Raw genomic sequence first — 7523 nt, forward strand, 5'->3', positions numbered from 1 at the left:
AGTGTGAAGATTTTTGTTTTCTTTATATTGAGGTACATCCCATAATGAAGACTATTGTCTCTGATCTTCATTAGTAAGCATTTCAAGTCTTCATTGCTTCCAGTAATCAAGAGGGTATCATCAGCATATCACATGTTGTTAATGAGTCATCCTTCAATCTTGATGCTACATTCTTCTTCATATAAGTTAGCATCTCAGATTACATGTTCAGCATACAGATTGAATAAGTATGGTGAAAGGATAAATCCCTGGCACACACCTTTTCTGATTTTAAACAGTCTGTATCCCCTCATTCTGTTCAAGCAATTGCCTGTTGGTCAATGTACAGGTTCCTCATGACCACAATTAAGTATTCTGTAATACTCATTCTCTGCAATGTTATCCATAGTATGTTATGATCCACATATAGCTTGTTCTGATTGGGTTGTTGTTGTTGTTAGGTGCCATCAAGTCGGTACTGATTCATAGTGACCCTATGAACAACAGAAGGAAACACTGCCCAGTCCTGGACCAACCTGAAAATTGTTGCCACTCTTGAGCCCATTGATGCTGCCATATTGATATTCCATCTTGTTGGGGGTCTTCTGATTAGTTGATGGAATGGCAATATGGCAGCATCAATGGACTCAACCATGGTAATAATTGTGAGGTTGGCCCAGGACCAGGCAATGTTTCATTCTGTTGTGCATAGGGTCACTATGAGTCGGTACCAACTAGATGGCATCCAACAACAACAACAACTTAATCAGATCAAGCTATATGTGGATCATAACATACTATGGATAACATTACAGAGAATGAGTATTACAGATTACTTAATTGTAGTCATGAAGAACCTGTACATTGACCAAGAGGCAATTGCTTGAACAGAAAAAGGTCCGATTGGTTAGGACCATGAAAACAGAGTATACAGGACTCTAACTCAGGGATTGGTAGGGCTTGTCATTCTGCTAGATTTGAAAGGAGTCATCTCAGAAGCAAGAACAGAAGATCCCAGGACCATCAAAAGAGATCTGTTTGTGGAGTATGATATCTCTGTGTGGAAAAACAATGAAAGCGGATGTGGCAGCAGAGGCAGTAGCATGAAGTGACAGAATAATGGGTTTTTCCCACCTACAGACAAGTAAAACAAAGTGACTTTAGTGATTATGCTAAATTGCAGAATGTGCTCTTTAGGCATTTTTCCTCAGTATTAAAGAAGCTTTGTAACACTGTTCAAGCAGAACAGAGACCAAAGCATTGAATGGCTGAGAGACTGGACAAGAACTAGGCCTGCAGTCTGGCTGAGAAGAAGCACTTCTGATTAAAGAACTGTTGTATCTTGAATTGTTTCTGATCCTAAAGCGTACCCTGTCCACTTCTTAATAAACCCCATAATCATTACTATAGTCCGTGAGTTCTTTGTGACCATTGCAATGAAATATTGAGCCCAGCAAAGAGTGCCTTGGGAAGGATGGTTGGGTAAAGAAGTTTGGAAGGTGGAGGCAAGTCTAACCTCTGCCTCATAGGAATTAGCCTTGGGCTGAAGTGGAACTTAATTCTCCTTCCCCTTTGTGAAGCCGAGAAAGTCCAAATATGGATCCAATTCTATTTATGAACTAATAATGAGAAAATATTAACTAAATAATTGAAGTTTCTCATCATTCTTAGACTGAGAACAAATTGTCAATATAAGTAAATTTTTAAAAAATCTCTTACCTTTCGTTTTCTTAATTTAGATAGTATCGTGTTTTCTTAAAAGATTAAAACAGTAGGGGTTTAGAGTGAACAGAATGTTAAGCACATTCATATAGTCAAAGCTTACACTTCACTTTCCTAAAAGTGTGTTTAAAAATAATGAAATTAATTAATTATCTAGTACTCTTTCATGGAAGTGAGTTTTGCAGATCTTTGTGCTGATTTCCTCATGTCTCCAAGCAATGAATCCACTTGTAATCATTATTGGCAAATACATATTGACAGACTTTTAAACAATTTATTGATTACTTAGAGCAACTATTATGAACATTCTTCATAGCACTGCTCTGAAAAACTTCTAAATTTGTCTCAGATTGTCTCATCTCAGTTCTCACTTCAGTAGCTATGTATTTTTTTTTAAAAGTTAGGTTTTGAATCTTCTATTCCTTAAGGATATAGAAGAATAGAGAATCAGTTGTGGTTTGGTTCAAATGAGAGTAAATTTGAATACTTAAAAACAAAACAAAAGTTCTCAAGATTTTGCACAATGAAGTAGATGATTTAAGGAATAAAGAAAAGTCCTTAACTACCACTAGTGATGGACCTACTCACTGCCATCAAGTCAATTCTGAGTCAATGACCCTATAAATTAGAAAAGAACTGCTTTGAAGGGTGTCTAGGACTGTAAATGTTTATGGAAACAGAAAGTGTCATCTATGAGAACTGTTGTTGTTGTTGATGCTGTTAAGTGCTTACCAGTCAGTTTTGACTCATAGTGACCCTGTACAGAGTTTCTAAGAGTGACTGCTGGGTTTGAGCTGGCGATGTTGGTCCTTTTATCAGATTATCCTTTCTTGATTATAGATTTAGTATATTGCCATTGCATAATATTTAGAGGCTGCATACATATAAAATCCTTTTTTAAAACATGAATTTACTATCAAACTGAATTAATATGAAATTCCAATGTTTGTAATTGTTATTGGCAGTTCAAACTCACCAATCACTCCTTGGAAACACTATACAGGGTCATTATGAATCAGAACCAACTCTACGGCACTTGGCAACAACAACAACAAAGTAGAGAAAAATCTGATTTTTTTTCAATCTTATAAGGGGACAATTACAGTTTTCATAACTATCCTGCCACTAGTTAAGGGAGGGATTGAAGATCAATATTTAAAATAATTGTCTATTGATAAAACAATAGGCTCAGGCGTACTAACAGTTGTGAAGTTGGTCCAAGATGGGGAAGTGTTTTATTCTATTGTACATAGGGCCGCTATGAGTCAGTACTGACTCGATGGCACACCTAACAAAAAAGGTTGAAAATAATGCTGTGAATTGGAGACCTGGTGTGGTGCTATGGGATAAGAACTAGACTGCTAATCACAAGGCTGGAAGTTCCTTGGAAACCCTACACAGCATTACCATGAGCATGGCACTTATATAATAATAGCAATAATAACAAAGTGTCATGGATAAAATCGAAATTAATTTTCCTGGGAAGGGGAAACATTTCATAGAATTGTACTATTAATTGACACCCAAATGATTTTTGAATGAAGTAGAAAATTCTATAGCTTTGTACTCTAACCCAGCACAAAATAGAGGACTGATGACTGAAATCAGAAAATATAAATTCATTTCACTCCTCTAATAGAAAAAAATTAATGAATGATTATTGGCTGCTTATTTCATTCATCTATTCATTCAATCAACAATTCCTTTTCCAGTCTTTATTTCTAAGCAGTCAGATCTCCATGTTTCTGCAAAGAAGATGCAATCTATACTTCCCCCATCTCCATGTAAGCTCACAATATCATTACTCCACTAAAAAAAAAAAAGCTTTCACTAATGCCTGAACTTCAGGCCAACTAAGGAAGTAGGTCTCTGAGGAAGCTTTTAATCACTCTTTAGCCACTAAAAAATAATCTACAGAAAGGGAATAAAATACAGTGGCCCGTGTAGTCTAGCTTGAACTGTTTAGAAAACTTCTCTGAAGAAACTATCAAGGTTAATCCCATCATTCCTCACTTTCTGATTCTCCTTAGTCATTTAAAGAAATCCAAAGTGGCTGTGCCATCCATCATCAAATGAACTCCCATCTCTACATTATGTACATCCATTAATCTCCTCTAATCTCTTAAATCCCAAACCCTTCAAGTATGCCCTTTGTAAAACACCCTCTGTCATCAGCAAAGCACCCGTAGGCTCAAATTCTACTCTAAAATTTCCTTCACCCTCTTCCCCTAACTGAAACCTGACTATTCCTTGAACACAACCACTTCTTTACAGATTTTTCAAGCCTCTTTTGGCTTCTCAAGGACTTCACTGCTATAATTTCCACTCCTTTTCTTGCATCAGTTTCTCAATCAATTAGCCATTTTCATCAACATAAAAGTATACTCTAGTACTGCTTTTCTAAAATCAAATTAAAATAAATGACAATGAACAACTGTCCCCATTCTTCACTCTAGCTACAGCTGATAGTTACCGAGTTCAAATCCTGTCTTTTGCATATTAACTGTTAAGATAAATTATCAAATCTCATAAACCTAAATTTTCTCACTTGCAAATGCATATACATTATTTTATATTGTTCTAAAATATAAGTGAAGTTGTTTAAAAAATGCTTAGAATCAATTAGCAATGCTCAATACATGTCCGCTTTTATTTATTTGAAAAGTAAATTACTTTCCTCTCCTGTGGCTGGGGAACCACAAGGGGCCTCTGCTCATAGCCCACAGCCTGGGTGAGGCCAGCTGAAACCCAGACCACTGCAGGCCTTGCCTCTGCCTACTAGGCTGGGCCTCTGACCCTTCCTTCTCTCCACAGGTCATTAATGTCAAAGCTTGTGGATTCTATCACTGCTGCCTGGGCAGTGGGAGGTGGCTCCCCACATCACAATAAAAGATGTTTGTTTAATGGGAAAAAGAAAAAGTAAGTTATACCCAGACAGAAAGGGAATATATCCACTAGTTATCGAAGTCTGTGTTAGTGTTTTTTCCCTTATGATTATGATGAAATAAAGAAAGACAGGTTGTTGTTGTTTTTCCTGTAAGTGTCATTGAGTCAGTTCCAACTCATAGTGACCCTGTATAGGGTTTCCGAGGAATGGCTGGTGAGCTTGAACCACCAAGCTTTCTGTTCAAACTGACTTTGCATTTCAGCACATTAACCCACAGTGCCACATCAGAACTCAAAAAGAAAGACATAGAAACTATAAAAACTATAACATGGTAAAAATATAAATTAGAGAATTGTATACTGATCTTAAAGTTACCTACATGTCTAAGTCCAAAAGTATTGGACTATTTTTTTCTTTTGAAGGCACTCTAATGAGACTAAGACAAATATATTACTGATTAAATTTGTTTGAAGTCAACCGCTGATCTCAAAGACATATTTAAACAAGTTCATTATATGCACAGGTTTATTCCAATAAAAGTTTTGGCTTCTGGGTGGCTCCTACAGGGCCAGAGAGGTTAGTACAAAAGGTTATCATGACACTATTTTGGGAATCCAAAGGGATTCTCTTTGATAGATTTTCTTGAAGGACAAGTATGATCACAGGGCTGACTATGAAAAAGTTTCAAGAAAATGGCAAGCTACATTGCCCAGGAAAGTTTCACAAAAGAATTTTTTTTTTCATCATGACAATGTACCTGCTCATTCTGCAAGGTTAGTATACAACTAGATAGCAGTGGTTTTGATTTTGGCTTAATGGTTTTGTAGCAATACATTTTTACTTATTTATAGTGGTGAAATTTATCATCTTGTCTTACCTTCTTTTGGGCAACTTTGCTTCTCCTGCCCAGCACCCCTTCACTATTTCACACTTGTGCTTTGAATAAAAGCAGATGTCTTATAGTTCCTACCCATTTATCATTATTATTAGCTATCATTGATTGATAATCAAAGCTGTGCCTTTCAGATACCTTCTTTAGGAATGTTGAAGTTATAAATTAAAAAAGAGAGGGAGTTCTAAGCTGGTGAGGGGAATAGAGATACAACTGGTAGACCTGATATCCAGACTGTGAAAACAGATGATTTTCACAAAGAATAAATAAATTTGATAATGTGGAATGAAAGGAATCCATGAAAACATCCCATTCCTTGTTTTTGATTGTTCCTGAAGCCAGTTTCTCCTATTTCTTTGGTGATTAGTTTTTTTGGTTGGTTAACTTTTTTTTTTTTCTTTCCTTTAAGTTTTTATTGTAGATTGAGTGTAAGTTAACAGGGCAGATCATCAGTTTTATATTCAACAAATCATACAACTTGTTTCATCACAATGATTACATTCCCCTCCATGTACCATCAGTTAACAGTATTTCTCTCTATTCACTTTGCTGTTGTTGTTGTTGTGAAGTGTCGTCGAGTCGGTTCTGACCCATAGGGACCCTGTACAGGGTTTCAGAGGAGCAGGTGGTGAGGTTGAACTGCTGACCTTGCCGTTCAAATGGCTTTGCAGTCTGGCGCATTAACCCACAGTGCCACACCAGGACTCCTCTATTCATTTTAGCTCTCTTTAAAAAAAAACAACAAAAAACCAACACTCAGGCATATATAATAATTTACACCACCAAAGGGCACATTCTGCAAGTTTGCCTCCTGGCCACCAGCTCTTAGTCCCTCTCTTCCCATGAATCTAGAGTCCTCACCTGCTCCTTCTTTCCATATCCCCATCTTTGCCTCCATCTCTGGTGTCGTTGCTTCTCTAGATAAGGTCCCACATTCCACTTGTGCTCTTCTCCCTTGATGGTCCTAGGGTCCTCTGTTTCTGGACTGTAAGATTAACTCCTCCCCCAGTTTTGTTACAAAACTTCTACCTTTACAATTGTGACAGTCATAATTAGTCATGATAACAACTACTCACTATTGAATCATAGGAATCTTATCCACATATCTTTTAATCAAACTCATCTAGACAAGATGACAACTATTCAGTGGGGACTCTTTTTTTCCCCTACACACTCTTAAATTAAACTTTCTCTTGAAACCTTGTAAACCAGTCACTTTGCGTCTTTATTGCCCCCTAATTTTAGGTAGCCAATGTCTATGTTGCCCATCCCTATCTACACTGTGTACAGTGGGGATAGCATTTGATACTTGATGTGAAGACTCCTTCCATCTCTGTTGGTATTTAGTGTTACTACCTCCAATAGTATAGGTCAGGCTCATCAAATTGTAGCATTTTACCCTTGTTTCCTTTTTCCAAAAAAAAAAAATTTTTTTGAATCTTCCTCTAGTCAAGTTGATTATCAAGCCATTGAGTTAGGTCATACTCTGCAAGTATGGGTATACTCTGCAAGTATGGGTGTTCTTGTGCCTCTCCCCTCACTTCATATAAGCTGCATGCTTCACTCTCAGCTCTAGCCCTCTGTGGCTATGACTTTGTTCGTGGGCTCAGGTGTCCCCAGGTCTCACCACACTTTAGACCAACCAGCCCTTCTTCTTCTCTCTCTCATCTCCAGATCAATGGGAGTCAATGGACCATGGTTTATTTCAGCTCATTTCTTCATTGCTGCCTTTTCCCCAATTCCAGTCACCAGTAGACCAATGTGCTCACCAGCAAGCTTACGTGCCTGCTCCTGTTTTCCCTTTGAGTTTCAGTCTTACAGGGGGGTTTGTCCTGAAGGAAATTGATTGCTGGCCTTGATGACTTACCAGCTAACAGCTTGCTTATTCTTGCAGTAGCCAGTCATACTGACATTTTTGTTTTGGGTTTTTTGTTATAAGCCTTCATTACAGATGCATCTTCTGATGCTCTAGCTGTTCCAGGCTGATCTGCTTGTCCTTTCTAGTGGGAATGTCCCACCTCAGACGGTTCTGGATGGGACTCA

This window comes from Chrysochloris asiatica, unplaced genomic scaffold (genome assembly GCF_000296735.1).
Source record: "Chrysochloris asiatica unplaced genomic scaffold, ChrAsi1.0 scaffold00068, whole genome shotgun sequence".
NCBI lineage: Eukaryota > Metazoa > Chordata > Mammalia > Afrosoricida > Chrysochloridae > Chrysochloris > Chrysochloris asiatica.